The 20,065-nt window shown below is 34.3% G+C and overlaps 1 protein-coding gene across 4 annotated transcripts in view; it reads right to left on the bottom strand.

Annotated features, from left to right (window-relative positions):
- LOC149653854 (plexin-B-like) overlaps positions 1-20,065 on the bottom strand; it is a 145,252-nt gene that overhangs the window by 109,032 nt on the left and 16,155 nt on the right. For all 4 annotated transcript variants that reach the window (XM_089846788.1, XM_089846789.1, XM_089846791.1 and 1 more), the window contains one exon: positions 5,332-5,420. The gene's annotated coding sequence lies outside the window, so the exon portion shown is untranslated. The remainder of the gene's footprint in view (positions 1-5,331; positions 5,421-20,065) is intronic.

Here is a 20,065-nt window from a genome sequence, read left to right as displayed (position 1 = left end):
TCCCGCCTTTTTTTCTATAAATATATATATTTTCCCGCCATTCTGCTCCTTTAGATCAAAACCACCACCATGGGGGAGATCTTGAGCAGAAACTGAATTTCTTATAATTTATCGATATCGAATACTTGGACACATCAACGTCTATACTTTCAAGGCTGATGTTATCACCGAAACGTTGGGGGTGCTCACTGCTTAGTTCCCTGATGATCAAAGCAAAATTATAGATTTTTTCTTATCTTTTATAAGAACTAGGCTATATTAGATTTTATATAAAAAAATGTGGTTTCAATAGCTGTGGTTTTCGGGATTTTTTTATTTTATTTATTTCAAAAATTTGAAAATCAGCGGATTTTAAAAAAGTTGAGGAGTGTGTACAGGGAAAAACATTTCTACAGGGGCCGTACGTTTAACATGCGATGGTTTCAGCCTATGCGTCGGCTTACCACGCAATACACTGGAGTATTGAGAGGTAAACATTTCTACAGGGGCCATAGAGTTAACAATGGGTTTGAAAATCCTGAATGTTGGCTTTCCCCAATAATATATATTTTTGTAAATATTAATTTAATTTGTATATTATCTTCGAAATTAAAATAGTTTTTTTAAATAGTCGAGATTTAAACTAATACCCTTGTATTACGTAACACAACTCAGACATAGAAAAAATATTATGATTTTATTTATTATATAATCAACTATAAATAAATATAGTAGGATTAAATAAAATATTATTTGATTAAATTCTAGGAATTAATTTCCAATAAATCAATAAGACAAGTACGTAATAATTTCGTCGAATAATTGACTTGGGAAGTTTTGGAAACAATCATTAAATAAATCCCCAAAAGGAATTTAATTCACTAGAAATTCATTTCTATGTCTCTCTCTAGAATTCTGGTTAAAAATATATTTGCTTGGGGTTTTTCCTAGAACCAATGGTGCACCTTTAAATGTCCAGATGAGTGCTGACAGTCACGGAATCTGGTGGGAAACAGTCTATGAACTGTCTTTCTGAACTGCCCGTTGAAGTTGAATCGATTATTTCATTGTATCTCTCTTTATAAAAGGCGATTTTCCACGAATACCAAGGCCCAATGATACCCTTTCGGGGAATTCCCAGAAATGGGAATACAAGGTTTTAGACTCAGCATTTTCATACCAGCTGATCTCGCGAATTTCAAAGCGCGCGCAAATAATTTTTAACCAAAATGTATTGGGAATAGACTTAAAGAACTTTTGGAGTTACACTAAGTAGGCCTACATTTTATCTTCTTATTTAAAATTTGGTTTCTACGGCAATCAATGTTTAAAGGTCAATTACTCGAGCCCTAATTGGTGTAGGGTCAAATAATTAGTACCGTTAGATAGAGGATAATTTAGTCTATCACATCCTACAGCGATTTTCTTTTTAAACATTTTTAAGACAAAGTTACGACGTTTTGAAAATTGGGGTTAAAAATAAAAAAAAAAATTCTTTTAGTAACCATTTTGGCCTTAGGACGTATTTACAAAAAATAAAAAAATAAATAAACAATGGCGTCGCATTTAAATGGAACAAAAATGAAAAGAAAACCCAAAACCCGGGCTCAAATTAAGAGGTGGGAGGGTAAGGGGACGCATTAACATTTGTTCGCGAAATGAATTTAAATTGGAGGTCCTCTCATTTTCCACCAACTTCCGCCCCCTCTTTCCCCAAATTGGGGGCTTTATTTTTAGTAGGGGTATTTTTCTAAAGAGTAAAAAAGCTAGACGCATAGCGTGCCGTTTCAAAGCCGTTTGCAGTTTCCGTAACACACACAACCACGTCCCAAAAAAATTAAAAATAAGACAGGGGGTAGATTTTACGAAAGTGATTAAATTTTTCCATGTAATCCATTTTTTCCTTTCTTTTTTAGTTTATGTAAGTGAAAACGTTACCGATTTTTGCTTCCAGGGGTTTAAGCCCCTTTTACATAACAGTCCGCCCCCTTTCCCGGGCTCGCTTTAACTAGTAATTTTTGAGGGACAGAAATATCCCATATTTGATTTTTTTAGCTTCAGTTTGAAGAGGACGTTAAAGGCAGATTAGCAATTTAGATATAAATGTTTTATACCGAAATTAATTCCCCAATTTTCAACCAGTTAATTCCCATTTTTCACCCAATTAATTCCAGAATTTCCCCCTGATTAATTACCATTTTCCACCCAATTAATTCCAGAATTTCCCCTGATTAATTCCCATTTATCACTCAATTAATTCCAGAATTTCCCCTGATTAATTCCCATTTCCACCCAATTAATTTCAGAATTTCCCCTGATTAATTCCCATTTTCCACCCAATTAATTTCAGAACTTCCCCTGATTAATTCCCATTTTCCACCCAATTAATTCCAGAATTTTCCAGACTGATTCCCAATTTCCACCCAATTAATTCCCAATTTTTGACCCAATTAATTCCCAATTTTTGACCCAATTAATTCCAGAATTTCCCAGATTAATTCCCAATTTCCACCCAATTAATTCCCAATTTCCACCCAATTAATTCCCATTTTCCACCTAATTAATTCCAGAATTTCCCCTGATTAATTCCCATTTTCCACCCAATTAATTCCAAAATTTCCCTGATTAATTCCCAATTTCTACCCAATTAATTTAGATTCAACAATGGCACCTTAAATGAAGCATTAAAATTAAGGTCGGTTTTTTTACAAATATGAAATTTTACTAAACTGCATTTAAAGCTTTAAGGCTACAACTTGGATAAATAAAACGAAGGAAAAATAAAAGGAACAAACAGGAGAGAAGAAAAAAACGGAAATAAATTTAAATTAAATGAATAAGCAACGTGAATGGAATACGTAATATTTCTACATTTCTTTTTTATACTTCGTTGTTTTCAGGATTCAAGTACTGGGACAAAGATAATAATAGTACTTAAAGGTCAAATATATAGGTCAACAATAAAAACGGTAGATAACTAGAAAATATATAGAAATTCTATATTATAAGTACTGATTTATATTTAGGATTAAACCTACTAGATTTAGGAGGATAATACCATCCTCAAAGTTTGTATAATAATACTGCAAAATTATAAAAATAAAAATTCGAGTTATAATTGAAGATAAACTACATAAACACGAAAGTCTAAAAATCCCAAATCATCCCAGGCATATAGGTGGAAAACCCCTGTATTATAGTAGAATCATACTACATACACCCTTCCCGAATAAGTTTTACGTTCCCCCTATACAGAATTCTCAAACTGATACAAAATGAACATTCTAAAAATGGCGAACAATTTATCTTTTCGCTTACGGTACATTAGTTCGAGTTCAAGATTCGTCAAACTCTGCGAGAGCTGGGTCCATTGCCCCTAAAAGTGCCCCCCCCCTTGCGCCTAGACTAAGTTGACCTTTACAGAAATTGGCTACCACTATATATATACCACGTTTAGATTTTTGCTTTGAACAAAGCGAACTCCATTCTGAAGAAAAGTTTCTTTATCTAGACCTATTTTCTTTTGGGAGAGATTTTCAGTCGGTTTCCCACTGATTTTCATTGAAAAAATATAGAGACAATTTTAAGCCTTTGTCTTCCTTATTTTTTTTTAGTAAAGACATCACGTCACGTGTGCCTTGCTCTGTTTCACGAGACAAAGTTTAGGCCTAGGCCTATAGTAGAGTCTATCGACTTACAATCTTTCCACTCGCTTAAATAACTTTTATCGAATCAGAAAAAGAATATAGCCGAAGTTTAGACTTTTTATATATACAGTATAGAAGATGGCTATTGGTCATATGTGAACGGAGCTTTTATATTTTTAAAGGGATAATGTAGTAGTATATTATTAAGTTTTTAGTATAATATTTAAAATAAGCGTCTAAAATCACTAATTAATTTTTGCTGACCAATTTTAATTGAGCACTGGGTAGTTAAATAATGAATTAAGCTAACTAACAAATGACCAGTACCAAATTTAACTAAATAAATAAATATAATTTTTCATGCCATAGTACTATACTACAAGTGTAGGAGAAAATTCCAGGACTTCCAGACTATGGTCACATAAATCTAGTTCTTCCTTAGAAAATTACGTTTAAAACTATTTTCCATCGCAACCAATAAGGTTTTAGAAACTCCCTAAAACTTATATATACATTAATTCCACTCGCTAAGGTCCTAATCCAACCCATAATACCTCGCGGGAGTTTGTTGGAAGTGGTACGAAGGTTTAGGGGGAGATAGAAGGGTGTTTGAAATATCTCGAAACTTAATTCGATTTCAAAAATACTTTAAAAAACATTTAGAAAGGAGAAGAAGCTTATTGTCCGAGTCCGAAAACATCTCTAAAACCCAAACAGCGTCTAAGTAAGTATCAATTACAACCTTGAAATGAATGCTTCTCAAAACTAATCCGACTTATAAATTATATCATATCAAGACTGAAACTAAACTATACATTGTCTTTAAGCTCCCAACAAACGTAAAATCGCTCCCATTAAAGTATTAGGGATAGCGGCGGCGGTGCTGGTGTTGGTAAACAAGGGTTTTACCACTTGGACCAAGAATCACCTTTAACTTGATAGCGCAGAAATATATCTAGGGTATAATTAAACAACGCTACCAAGTTAACAATGTAATACTGTTGATAAACCCCATATTTATCAACGTAACTTCATAGCAAAGGAAATAGAGCCCTAGCAGTAAAGAAAACTGAAAATTTTCTAGACTTAAAACTGAAAAATTCTTACAATACAAAACTGGTCAGAAAACACGTTTTCTAATGTTAGTTTATGGTTTACGAAAATAAAAGCATTTTAAGTGTTTTAGACTATTATGAATTACCCACAATTCCATGCTGAATATTAAAACAATTATAACTATTTTATATGATTACCTATAATGATGAATACATACAGCTAATTGCTACTTTTAAACATTATTGTTATTATTGAAATAATTCATGGATTGATTGAAACGTATAGTATTAGTTTAAAAACCCTATTCCGGTTTAATTTCAAGTTGAGAGTTTACTACTAATAAAGGCCGGGGGTAATGTAGTTTAACTGGTATGGGATTAGGTACTGACTTTGGTATGAATTCCGAATTGAAAACGTACTTCGGAGTCGATTATATTTTTAAAATAACTTTTCCCGATTTAGCTTTAAGCCTAATGCCTAGACATTAAAATCGCCATTAGGCCTAAGGATAAGCCTTGGCTATAGTTATTATCATACTAAATTTGAGAATATAATGCATTACTTTTGAAGACTTTAAAATGTCTTTGAAAAAGTTATTAAGTTGGTTTACGTAATGAGATTTAGGTTTAAAAGGAAAATGGACACTTACCACTTTTTGGAGAAAGTCGATTTCGGGTTTTAGAGACGGTCAGATAAATTCATGAGATAATTTTTTTACGTTGGCTTTGGTTTATACATCTGGAAAAGATGAAAACAATTTTGGTTTTTTTTAGTAAAATAAATATAGAAAAATTGTCACATGTATTACATTAATTTCAAAATTATTTTTAAATTAACTTTTTCACATTATCCCTGAGCGTCTACTCTAAAGTAATTAATTAATTTTCTCTGACCAATTTTAATTACGCACTATCATGAAATTAGCAATTATTAAATTCCCTGACTTTTAATATTACCAATTCTAAAATTCCCTGAAACTTTACATGAACCATTTTAAAAATCCCTGATTTTTCTAAGTACTATAAAAACACTTTAAAAAAACACCCATAATATTTCAAGCATACATTTCACATTCCCTTTAATATATAAAATTAAACCACATGAGTCAACGGGGGAATTAATCTTAATAATAGTAACGTATTTAATTTAATTGCACGCTTGATGGGATACGTAAAAGAAGCTTGGTATCCAATCAAATTAAACCAATACACTGAAAGCTATGCCTAAGGCTGTATTTAGTTACCACCAGTTCCTTTGCCCGCATTGGTTCCAATTACTTGGATGGATATCCGAACGTTTCGTAACTAAGGCTAAAATTTAGAGTACATACAGGGTATAGCTTCAATAGCTTTGCGAATATTTATTTTGGGATTTTACCGTGGGTGAACCAGCTAGACTACGAAGCTAATTCAATAAAGGCCCAGCGGAAAAAGACTGAATACAAATTTATCATACATATATAAAAGGGGATTCGATATTGGGGCATAAAATAAATTATCTAACGGGGTTACAGACCCCAATCCCAATTTGGGGTCCCTTTCTTTGGAAAATTGTATTTAATTTAAAAATTAATTTCAAAGGAAATTCAATGAAAAAACGTTTAAATGGGGTTTAAATTTAGCTATACGGTCTTTAATTCCAGGAAAATTCTACGTGGAGATAATAAATGGATTTCACTAATTTTTACCATGAATTTGGGGTTGTAATTCGATCAGTAAATTGGGGTCAAATTAGGTCAAAATCGAGTAATCATAAACTGGAAAATCTTTTTTCTTTACGAAAATTAAACTAAGGTAATTTATATCATGGAATATTCCATGAAACAAACATATTTCAATGATAAATTAAACCATGAATTTGGTCTAAAATTATAGATTTAAAATTAAAAAATGTAACCTATTTCGTGGAAAACTCCATGAAAACACATATTTCATTTATAAATTAAACCATGAATTGTGTCTAAAATCATAGATTTAAAATTAAAAAAATTAGACCAAACAAAACCACAAAAACTATCATTTTATAAAAACTAACTTATTTCGTGGAAAATTCCATGAAAACCCATATTTCACTGATAAATGAAATCCACAATACTTATTTTGAAACCCGATCTTTAAAACGCTCCAAATTTTACCAAAATCGGATCATAAATAAGCAAGTTACGTAACATTTTAAAAAACAACAAATACAGAACTATTTATTTCCTAGAAAATTCCTTTCAATTCTTTACTTCCGAGGAAATAATTTTTTTCAATATAAACTGACAGAGTGAAACATTTATTTTATAAAAACGTTCTGTCATAATACGTTGCAAAAAAAAACCAAAACAATAGCCTTATATTAAAGATGGGTTCAAAGCTGACCTAAAGCCTTGGCCTAAAAAAATAAAATCCTGGCATAGGAAGAAATACTAGAGTTTGAAAATATATAAAAAGAAAATAAAAACATTCTCACGAAAAAATAAATGTCTGAAAGCGGAATGAAAAACCTCAATTGTGTCTGTTTCTATTCCGTCCCGGAACCCAAAGTGGCCGGCAACAAAAAAGAATAAACTATATGCCGCCGCCGCGAAAACATAAGTCTCTTTTTCTGCTATTTCGTGAAAAAGATCAAGAAACAGAGAGGTCGGACATTGATATTAGTATTATGGAAGACCCGGATTAATCTGTCTATCTGATAATAACGCTCCCAAGCTTCTATCTAACAAATAGTTATAGATAGTGTTGCCAGTGCAATTCAAAGGCTATCTACAACAGAATTCCGTTCGATTCAGTTTCAAACCCTAGAGATGCTCTAATAGCAAATTACTGGCAACCCTGAAAAGCGCATGCGCAGTTAAACTTAACCAATTTCTCTAGCCCCTTTTAAGACAACACTATATATATAAGCATAAGTTTATAAGATATGTTGGCAATCCATAAGTTTGTAAATTCTGGTAACTTAGAAACTGGAGCTTGTCATTTTGAAGTGAGTGAGGTCCAAGGTAGGTCATAGATTCGAGGTAAAGCGACGTACGCCTGGTGCATGAGGCGCTGCTGTCAAAGGCCTAATTAGTAATGCAGACTAAATAGGAGAGCTAGATGGAACTTAAGTCCTGATACAAAATTAATTAACCACCACCGAGTGTAGTAAGTACTTCAATTGACTCGCTTCCGTCGTTCTCCTTCTCGAACTAGTTATCTCGAGCTGGAAGTGTCATACTTATGGAAGGAACATATCACTTATAATTTGAATCAAGTTTCCAACCCCTCGTTTGGAGTTACCACTAAAAGAAGTAGTCCCAGGCCAGGATAATCTATAATCTAAACAACGAGAGAGCAAGCTAAAGCAAAAAGGGGGTAGGGGAAAGGTGGAGGGATATGTAGTGTATAGTATACAATGGGCACTGGCTATATTGTATCGTCCCTCACAAGCAGAGAGAGGCAAACCGTTTACGCCTAACCGAGTTTCAGACCTATTACTCATCGCCGCCAGGACCCAAAGCTAGGGCCCCCATTCCATTCTGGTTGGTACTGGGTCCTGGATTGTACATACCTTACAAAGTTACAACCCCCCAAAAAAAGTGAGCAGGAGCCCTCCGTGTACACGAGTACAACGGGACTTACACGCTCTTAACGCTCTGAGGATTTTTGGCAGGGACAAGGGGCTCAAACATTTTAACGGTTTGAAAATTTGCTGACTGGTCTGCAAGGGTCTTTCTCCCTCTCCCTGGGCCTGGCTAGAGTTATCTTCAATAACACCCTATTGTCGGTAGGTATTGTAAAGCACCCATATAAGCTCTTCCTATCAATAGAACTAAAATAGTTCAGATCAGGAATGCATACATCTAATGGGAATCATTGTGTCCCCAAATTATATCTCCCATGTTAATTTCTATGAATTCGGGTTTTGTGCGTGGGTATACCGGGCTTGAGAACTTATTACAGGTCATGCCTATTAATAATTGTGATGGCATCTTTCTAACTGCGTTTCAAGGTGCGTGCGCAGCTTGATAGGTTATATTATTCGCTTGGTTAAAATTCGTCATGCATATAAATGGCTGGCTACGCAATTATTCCTAGCAGCTGTATGAATTCCCGTTCAAATATAATATAATAACAAAATATTTTAGTAATTTCGAAGATAAAATGAAAAATTCCGTATTTTTAGGCGAAATTCCACCAAAATAAATTTGACATAGTAGGCCAAAAATAGACGTTTTGACTAACGCACTTTTTGAACACGGTTTTCTTTTCTATCATGGATTTTATAAAATATTCTGAAAACTACCAGAATATTAGGAAGGAAATCACTTTTTTTGTGACGAAATTAGCATAGATTATGCATTAATCTGAGATGATACTAAACATAATTACACCGTAAATATTCCTGGATAAAATTAAATATATTCCCTACATCTAGAATCAACCTTTAACTAAAGCTAAAGGTTTTAACACGTAATTCGCTTGGAAAGCATTATTTTTTCAAGTTAAACGCGTACTACAATGAAAGGCGGGAATCAAGCTTAATATAACCTAACCCAATTATGCCTGAACTTAGCATCGAGCCCTAGTTCAATTCAAACTTCGGTATAAGTAAAAGCAAAAGGAAAAAAACCGTTAAGAAAAAGAGAAAACAGACTTAAAAGATTCGGGGTTTTTCTTTTTTCGTCTCACTGGCAATTTCCTACTTGCATTTTTTTTTCTTGCTGGGAATTTGGACGATATCTAAAAGGTTCTTCCTAAAGCTCCCCATTAAATACCTGACAATGCGAACAGGGACTTAAACGGGGTCTCCCCGCCTTTGATAGTGCTGTCAAGCGACATCTATTATCAGTGTAAATTGCCTGGATAAGTAGAAGAAGCGGCAAATGTTGCAGTGTTGATGCCTAATGAGGGGATCCTACAAAGGCGCTGGACAGTTGTTATCAAATTTGAAAGATACCGATTTTTATGTTAATTATAGTAAAAGATTTCCCGTTCCGTTCGCGAAGTATCCGATCCCTTTATGGGTGTTAATGCGTTCTAATGCTTTCTTGTTCAAACTAGGCCTAACTCGATCTCTCCAACAACTTTGGCCAGGGAAAAGAAAACTTTGGGATGCTTAAGGATATGTCTAATCCGATTTAGTACACGCTTAGCCCCCCCTCCCCCAAACAAATTACTGAAAAAAAGGATGACCTAAGATGCTAAGACGAGTTTTAGGGTTCAAAACCCCTTTAAATTAATTTTAATTAGATAATTTTTAGATATTTATCAAAGATACGAACCTAAGCCTTGGCTTCTCCACTCGTCGGTAAACAATATTTAACTTATTCATTTTAAACTTTGTTTAAACTAATTTTAATGACTTATTTATAAGTAATTTCGTCTTTAATTACCTTTGGGATTAGTTAATTACCTTTTGAAAGTAATTTACGCCAATAAAATACGTAACTAAACTGAAAAACTACCTAGAGAAAGTTGCAACATTCCAAAAACGAAAAATAAAATTAATTCATATTTGAGCAGACGACACTAACGGAATGAAAAACCGTGCCGTGCTGGAAAGAAGCAAACCATCCCTGGAAATAGGCTATATATTTTAATTAAAGCTAATATGGTTCAGCAAAGGGGATATTTACGTTGCGGGTGAAATTATTATTTTAAATAAATATTATTGGTAAAGTTTGGCGGCTTTAGCTTTAATAATTTCCAATTTTGTCGCGGTTCAGAGGTTTATATAGAGTAGTTTCTGTGACTGATTGTAATTGGCTGGAGCTGCTACGTAACTTCGATTTATCGAACCATTATGGAACGGGGCGCTAAATCTTAAATAAGCCGATGGAGCGAGAGAAAGGCAAGCGCTATTAAGCCTTGCCAATTAAGAGGAATTTGGTGACTCCATCGAGCTATTAAGCCACGCCCACCTAATTATTCTTAATAAATTATATCTCCGTGGTAAACGGGACAGGACCGGGGGAGTCTCATTTCAGTCAATTATCGCGCCTTTATCTAACCAAGGCTTAAAGATTAATCAAATTTTATAAATGCCACCTACATCTTTAAAGGGGAACGAATCATTTACATTTTTAATGATTTAATTTTCGATTCAAAGTGATTCAGGCTATAGTTTAGAAGCGCCTTGTAAGTTGTAAGTTAAGAGATAGACCATTTTACAAAGCACGAGGTCTATTTCATGACCTTTGACCCGCTTTGACCTAAAAAATTAGATTTTTAAATTATAGTTGAAATTACTCTAAATTATTATTATCCTTAGCCTTTTAAATACTATATAAAAATTCTATTTCATAACTTTTGACCTATCTGACCTTGAAATTAGCTTATAATTTATATATAAAATTTCGCCTATTTTGTCTGAAGTTTCAATTTTAAACTGAAATGATTCTAAATTATAATATTATCCAAACATTTTAAATTAAACTAAATTTAATAACCTTTGACCCTGCTTGACCCTTACATTAACCGTTAATCAAATTAAAGTCCTTCGAAATTGAAATAATCCAATAGGAATGTACATTTAATAAATATTTTCGAGCCGATTTATCCGGTACAATTTATGAAAACTGACTCGAATCTAATCATATAATTAATTTAATTAAGTTTAGTGCAGTTTCGAGTCGTTAATAATAAACCAAAATTCTTGGAAAATCTTTAAAAGACTTTTAAGCCAAATTTAAAGTAACTGGACGAGACTTTGAAGTTAAGTTCAATCAAGAAATACTATATATAAGGAGACAATGGAATATTTAATTTAATTACAGTTTAATTTAATTTAGAAGCTAGACGGGGATGTTTGAAATATTTCTGCAGATAAAATTGGGTCGTCTTTCCCTGCAAACTTTTCGATATTTAAGCCTTTTCTAATCATAAGGTTTACAAAAAGCTATTTCCTTCGTAGATATCGGATTCAACGGAATAATAAATTATCTTCGAATAGTTTGAATAATTAATAATTAATGTGATAAACACAATATTTTTGTTCATTCTTTAATAATAAACCACGCAAACTTTCTTGAACTATAGTATTTTAGTAGCTTGGAAATCGTTTTATGAAATTATAAGGAATAATTCCATGATATTTTATGAAATTCCACGGAGTTTCCGTGACTTAATTTGTATACGGTTGTAAATGTAAAGAGGTCAAAAATTGACCAATAGAAAATGTTGGTTTTATTTTTGTGGTATTATGATTAATTCCGTGACTTTTCCAGGAAAGGAAACTTCACTTCCCACTCAAACTTAATTTATTTTAAAAATCGTGAAATTGAATATCTTCTTCATTTTGGAAAATTCCATGAGTTTCCATGAAATATTTTTCATTACTTATACTATAGTGTAAAAGAAACTTAATGACCCAAAGTGAACTAATAAAAATCATAACAGGGTCTTCTCTCTTCGACATGGTAGAAAATTCCAAGAAAAAAATTCCATGACTTAAAGGAATCTTATTGTCAGTATTGAACCAATAAAATTCGTAATGAAAATTCCTATAAACCCCTTATAAACAGAAAACAACAAGAAAAAAATATACCAGAAGTATTTTCAATTTATCGTAAGACGAAACAAATGATTGTAAAATGATCCAGTGGCGAAAAACAAGCCCTACTCTAATGGACGGGAAAAGGAAGTTAAGAAAACAACACCTTTTTAAAGCAAAAACCGCGTATCTACCCCATTGATAACAACCCAGAGATACGTGATATTGATTATAAAACAAATGTTGATATTCCGAATTTTATCCCCATTTTTTTTTTTACTTTGACTTGGCGCGGGAATAGCCCAACTCCTGTTTTTTGGCGGGAAAAGGGCCCAGGGACATTGATGGTTGGTTGCTTCGCTGAATGGGTACCACCATAAGTTAATAATATTACAAAGTTAATAAGAAACCCGTTGCATTATAGAGAAATTAATTCCAGAAGATAATAGGGGCTTTCCATGGCGCCAACCAGGAAGTATCACCGCTAGAGGCAGCTCCGTTCCGCGTTTAGTGAACTGGGGTGAACTCCGTCTGCCAGGAAACTAACCTAAGAGGGGGAAAGGGGCAACACGTTGCGTTGTTACTTATATGGGGAAGTATTTTACTTATGAAGTGGTATTATAGTAGAGACGGAATGGAAAGTGACGCGTATCAAAGAACCAAGAAGAATCGATGAGCGAGAAAGGACTAAAGAAGTAGAAGAAGCTGGAGCCTAATGATCCGAAACGCTGAGAGAGAAGCGACTATATGATCTAACACGCCCGTGACACTCAACGTTATCTTACCATAGACTCTAATACAGTCAAAGACGGGTACTTGCCATTACTGATCCATCCATCCCCTCTCCTCAAACCAGAATTCCCAAGGAAAAGAATATTATAAAGAGGAATGGACATGAACTAACCATAGCTACAAACTAAAGTAAATCACCTAGAAGTTATCAATTTAACCTACTGCAATATGCCTCGGAGCTCGCATGTTAATTTTTAATTTAAAACATATCAACTGTTTATTCTATAATCACGTGATATTTTGCGAAAGGAAATTAAAAATTTAACAAATATTATTATATTTAACAAATCAAGTGATATAAATTCCTCGTGCGAAAATTTAAAAATGAAAAGCCAAGGCTTAACGAATGCTGATGTATTCCCAAAACACGTGGCATAAATTTCTCGTGAAACAATTCGCGCGAAAAACAAGGCACGTGGCATGAAATCCTCGTGAAATAATTCACGCGAAAATTAAAATTAAAAAAAGAAATTCAAACAAGCTTGCTTAACGAATATTGAATTGTATTCCAAGATATGGGCTTCTGAAAGAAATAAAAAACATAGGAAGCGTCGGGTACTAGTGGACTAAAAAAAAAAGAAAAAATCCGGGAAAAATATCTGTCGGAAAGAGGGTCCTACAGTATAGCGACGGGGACTTGGCCATCAAATCGAGTGGAGACGAATCTGTTCGTTTCAACACGAAGGACTCGCTCTCTCTCTCGCTCTCTGGCAGCCCCGTAACGCTTCCTCCCTCTCTCTTGGAAGAGTGTGACTCTTTCTCTCGGGCTATCACGTCCTTACCACCTATACCTCGTTACACCCTAAGAAAGGGCCACGTTTCTACCACTCCAAATAAGGAATTCATATCCATTCCAAGATTGAACCGAGCCCTTAATTCCAAGAGTCGTTTCCCAACGCTCTCTACTACTTTGGCAATGAGCAAATATTACCAGGGATGGACTCCCCCTACCGTACCGCGCTCCTTTTTTCTTTTTTTTTTTTTATTCACTGACGTATATTATTATATTTTTCATAACGATCTGATACTATGAGATAATACCGTGGTATGCGTATATGGAAGCCCTGATTTAAAATGGTTACTATACACGCTTTGAACGTAGTATCATTTCGACATAAAAAATTTAGAAAGAATGAATGAATGAATGAATAAAAAAAAAGCTTGCATGTATGGGGTTTAAGTTGAAAATCAGCTGATGTATAATTTTTCTACAGCGCAACCTGAAGTCCCGATTTGATTTTTTTTTATTTTTTATTTTTGATGTCAGCAAAAATATTTTTAACAGAACATTCTCGGGTATCTGATATCTGGTTGGCAGCACTGTATTTTCAAAAGAGTTAGTCAAAATAATGTCACGTGATATATTTGTATGGAATAAATATCCTAAGCATAATAAATAAAATAAATAAAAATAAATAAATAGTTTTTTTCTAACAAAATAATTTTCACGCGCTCTTTTTCTTAATAAAATAAACTTCACGCGCTCTTTTTCTCAATAAAATAATTTTCACGCGCTCATTTCCTTAATAAAATAAATTTCACGCGCTCGTTTCCTTAATAAAATAAATTTCACGCGCTCTTTTCCTCAATAAAATAAATTCCACGCGCTCGTTTTTCTCAATAAAATAAATTCCACGCGCTCTTTTTCTCAATAAAAGAAAACAAATTATTCACGGGCTAATATTTAATAAATAGAATAAATATTATCTTTCACATAAAAAATATGCTATCCCGGGGACCTAAATATAGCCTTTGAGTTCAACACTAGCCCAAGCCCTTCGTCCCTGACGTAATAAGACACCTCGAAATAAACAGAGTGTAACACTATAACCTAACCAAGAAACAAATACAAGAAAGAGATACACACTTCGATAGAGAAACCGTATGAGGATGCGGGGGCGAAAAATCTTTCGATACGGTCTTCCTGCAGAATTCTAACCCGGAGATATAGATAACACGCGGGAAAACAAGACATTCTTACAACGTAAGGAAATATCCCAAGGAAGAAACCTTAACCGGTAGAGTTATTCAATGATGAATTGACTCCGAGTACGAAGGTAGAACGCAGCCTAAAAGGCGCAGCAAGCCAAGCCTTTGGCTTCAATATAATCTCCAATCTATAATATGAAATGTGTTGGGGCCTGATGCATGCCTTACCATCATACCATACCGTGTTTCGTTTACAATGCGCTTTCGCTTCGAGGGAGAGAGAGAAGATCCCAGCTGCTACACTTTTCTTAATCTGCTATAGCCAAGATCGGCCTTATTGCGAGATGCTTCTTAGGTAAGAACGATTTTTCATTCAAGGGGGATGGGGGTGGGGAAAGCCCCCTCAACCGATCTAATCCGCCTTTGAGAACCGAACCTCCATTATCAGTGATGAGCAATCGATGAATTTCAACCCTTTTTTTTTACTATTTTCTTTTTACTAGTTTTTTTCTTGGGACAAACATTAATACAAGGATTTTGCGTTTAACTACATACTTAAATTATCATTTATCCAGGCCTACAACGGTTTTTCTTATTTTAAGTTAAGTTGGATTTAATTGAAGGGGTAATTTATTTTGATTGTGTTAGAAAGTAATTTTAAATTGCGATTATTTTTTCGTTATAATTATGGTTGGTAATTAAAATCAGTTAAAGTGTAATTATTGGACTGGAGTACATGCAGTGAGTGGAATGGTGGTGTTCTATGGGAAATCATCAATTTTGAGTCAAAAATGTAACATGACCAGTCAATTTTTAACACAAGTTATGATTAGACATTGGAGAAGTGTTTTAGGGATTACCAACATAGCTTTACCAACATTGGTATAAAACCACCATTTAAAAACTGACAGACGACAAAAGTAAAAACTATAAACCGTAAGAAAGAAAAAAACTGAAACCTAAAACGAGCTAAGCCTTTTTTTCTCTTGAATTTTCTCCGTCAACCGTATTCTGGTATTTTCCTTAAAGATAAAATGATGTAAAAATCATTTAAGGATAGAAGATATTTGCATAATGGATAGCTTAGCGCTTTCGTGCAAAAAGAAACCCCCAAAGGTTTTTTTATTCCGCTTTACCCCAAAGCCTTGTGGGTAAAATATACCCGTAACCCTTTTTTCTCGTTACGTAGCTTTTCGACTTTCAAGTAGTTTTTTTTTTTATTTTTTGGGTTGTCCGAATAAGTTTAAGCTGCAAAAAACAACTTTTAAAAAGTGCTTTTAAATTATTTAGTTTTTTCTCTCTAAGGGTATTTAAAATTTATTTATATATTATAAATTAAAAAGAACCATTTCCTAATTTGTAGAATTTAAAATTATTGAATACACCGGAGTGCGGCAGTGTAAACATTTCTACAGGGGCCATAGGTTTAACATGGAGTGGAAAACCCCTTTAATGTTGGCTTTCAATAAAAATTTAAAATAAATATAAAAATTATTTTTTAAAAAAGGAATGCATACAGTTAATTGGAATTATTGCGTATCCACCATTTTCACTCAACGTTGCGGTAAGAGTTATGGACTAATAATTACCACGCAAATAACTTAACCTAATTTCTAAAAATATTCAGACAATATTTCTCCAATTTTAAAAATTCTCAAAAATGGACACTGTGCTAAGGCTTAACTTAAAAATAGTTGTATTTCATTATCCCTTTAAACGAACGTGATTGGTCCTAACGAAAAGGATTCCCTTTAGAACGTGAATCATCAGCATTTAAAGTTCTATACTTTATACACTTTGAGCGGCTTAGTCTTCCAAAGAAATAAAGCTACCCAAATGTTGATAACGGTTACCAGCTGCCTTTTACAATATGGTCAAATCAAACCCCTCAAACACTATAATACCAGCTTGCCTTAAGCGTCGTAGCAGAGAGAGAGAGGGAGAGAGAAAGTTTAATTGGGGTTTTATCCTGGCCACCCCAAAGGCCCTCGGGCCCCCTTTAGGATATAAACCTTTCCCCAGTCAATGATACCCAAAGTAAATCACGGAATTGAATGCCCCCGAGAAATATTCCAATTGTATATTTAACGGTTTAGAAACCCCCCTTTAAAATATTCCCCGATTGCTGTGTTAGCCAGTGAGTGTTGGGGTTTAAGAGACCCCCTCCTTTCAAAATCCAATACTATTTGGTCCTTCTGTAATATAACCCTCATTCATTTGGGTCCTTCGCCACACTAGTTGAAATCGACTAAACCAAATAGTTCCTTTAAATACACGTAATGAAACGTATATTAAATTGAAGTTATCAAATACTATTCTTTATGTAAATTTTTTTGTTTTAATCAAATTCTAATATCATTATTATTAGTTTTTTGAGAGGTGAGTGGTGGTTTTTCACCCAAAATATAGTAGGTTTCCTCCCAAAAATATAGTAGGTTTCCTCCCAAAAATATAGTAGGTTTCCTCCCAAAAATATAGTAGGCTTCCTCCCAAAAATATAGTAGGCTTCCTCCCAAAAATATAGTAGGTTTCCTCCCAAAAATATAGTAGGTTTCCTCCCAAAAATATAGTAGGTTTCCTCCCAAAAATATAGTAGGTTTCCTCCCAAAAATATAGTAGGTTTCCTCCCAAAAATATAGTAGGTTTCCTCCCAAAAATATAGTAGGTTTCCTCCCAAAATATAGTAGGTTTCCTCCCAAAAATATAGTAGGTTTCCTCCCAAAAATATAGTAGGTTTCCTCCCAAAAATATAGTAAGTTTTCCTCCCAAAAATATAGTAAGTTTCCCCCCAAAATGTGGTAGGTGTCCCCCCAAAATATAGTAGGTGTCCCCCCAAAATATAGTAGGTGTCCCCCCAAAATATAGTAGGTTTCCCACCAAAATATAGTAGGTTTCACACCAAAATATAGTAGGTTTCCCACCAAAATATAGTGGTTTTCCCTCTCAAAAATATAGTATCTACGTTTTACACTAACAAAACATTACCATTACATCGAATCAGTTCATGGATTGGGTAACTGAGAGCTTCACGTTTATTTAATTTTGTCTAGGCAAGTTCCGCGAAATATTTGATTCACTCTGAGAGTTGGAAAAGTGTTGTGTGTTTTGATGAGTGCAGAATGCGATCATAGTTTTAATTGCAATAAATCCATCGAGACTAAAATCACTCCATCATGCACTCTTGTATCTCGCGAAAGAGGCGCGAAATCTAGGACCATAGTACCTAGGTCACGTGCAGTCTTGAAACAGAAGCGCTAGGCCTAGTTTAAAATTAAGTCCCATCAATCTTAGAAATCGCGTGCGAGCGAGCGTGTTTAATATACGTCATATCACAGGGACAGACGGACATTTAGACAGAAAGACAAACCCCTCCTTTAAATCTAAAGTCATAATTCAGAGTCTGAATTATTATTAATGAAAGATAAAGATTTGATTTTTGGAATTCTCCGCACGAGAAAAGACAGACGGGGTTAAAAGGTCAAATTGGTGAGAAGAGTTTAAGGTACCTTTTACGTTTAAAGAATCGTTATTGAATTTATTTATTAATTAATTAATTAAACCGCATTAATGATAAACGACAATTCAATTTTAAGATTATTTAAATACTAAATAATTATATTACGAATTAACATATTTTTTTTATATCACAAACGCGTTCAGTCTGTATGTATTCCAGACTTAAGTCATTAAAATTAAGACATATTCTCTAATTTTAAATCATTAAAAATTAATACCTTATTTTAGGAATGTCTAGAGAAGGTTCAGAGATTCAAACAAAGTTTGTCTGCGCCTGCAGCGAGTTTTAGGCTTATCAGGGTTCGTACCAGATTTTCCAATGAAAAATCCATGCCTTAGCATTCACAATTTAACTCTTGAATGCAAAGCAAGTTGTAAATTTCTATGCGCATGTCCGGTACAACAGTAGTACTCGGTCCCTCTTTTGAATTAGGTCTTCTCAGTGCCTGATTTAGATAAATTTGCTCTGACAGATACGAACCATGACAAGGGAGGGGTGTGCCTTTAAAATCGGGGTCTAGTCCGTCGGGTTTAAAATCGCCGAAGATATTTACTCGGAGAAAACTTTGAATGTTCAATATTAATCAGTTCTGGAAAAGTTGATTAAGCGAACCTAGATGTGCCTAACTTCCTCGCCCCCGTTTAGACCCCCTCCCCACTCTTTTCATTTCCCAAGCCCCCAATATATACATAAGTACAAGAGGCATCAACCCCCCCCCGGTACGTTCCCTTGACATTCAGAGATAAAGGGAGCTAGGAGGAGGTCCATGGTTGGTACAATCCTTACTCGTTAAGCCTTGGCCTGCACACCACCATCCATTACCGTCTTGCGTCCCCCCCCCCATTTTAAGGAAGTCTTGGTGGAATACAATTAAATTTGTAATGTTGCTTTACCTCCCTCGATATTATAGGCTAATTTACGTATTCCTGACCGACTTTTAATCTGGGAGAGAGAGAGAGAGAGAGAGAGAGAGAGAGAGAGGGAGAGGGAGAGGGAGAGGGAGAGAGAGGGTGAGAGAGAGGGGGGAGAGAGAGAGGGAGAGACAGAGGGACAGGGAGAGAGAGGGAGAGAGAGAGAAATTTAAAGGTTTTCTCGTAATTTACATTATTGTGGGGTAAATATTTAATTCACCTTCGTGAACTTTCTGTTAATAGAGTATCTATTTAGCTGGATAAAGTTTACACCGTATCTTGTTAATTATAAGATAGACTAAGGTTAATATGTCTGTGTTTCTGTTGGTATCAACGAAACTAAATGTTGCAGACCCCCCTGTTCTGTTCTGGTGACCATTTACACTCAATTTGACCGAAATAACACCCTGTATGTTTTTTGAAATCTAGTTTATTTCCATAAGAGTTGGGACATCTCTCTCTCTCTGCGCTGTCGAATATCGACCAAAAGTAATTCGGTAGCCGGGTCCTTTAGCACGTTCCTTATCTTTATTTGATTAATTAGAAAAATTGCGGCGGCTAAAGATACTTGCAATTATTGCAGCTAGAACTTAATTTGCAAGTGGCAATCGCCGGGGAAGTAAGTTTGGACTCCGTTTGGTGGTCGTGATCCAGTGTTGATCTTATATCTTAATTTAAATTAAACTAAACTAAACTAAGAAAACCGAGGCGACTTCAAACAACAGGACTTATTTATATATTTATTGAAAGCGGTAATACAGTGAAGGGTTATTTTG

Source organism: Phalangium opilio, unplaced genomic scaffold (assembly GCF_054372755.1).
Source record: "Phalangium opilio isolate 3A_F unplaced genomic scaffold, DU_Popi_V2 ptg000081l_1, whole genome shotgun sequence".
Classification (NCBI taxonomy): domain Eukaryota; kingdom Metazoa; phylum Arthropoda; class Arachnida; order Opiliones; family Phalangiidae; genus Phalangium; species Phalangium opilio.
Note: the sequence above shows the minus strand (reverse complement) of the source record. Positions and strands in the feature narration are given on the sequence as shown.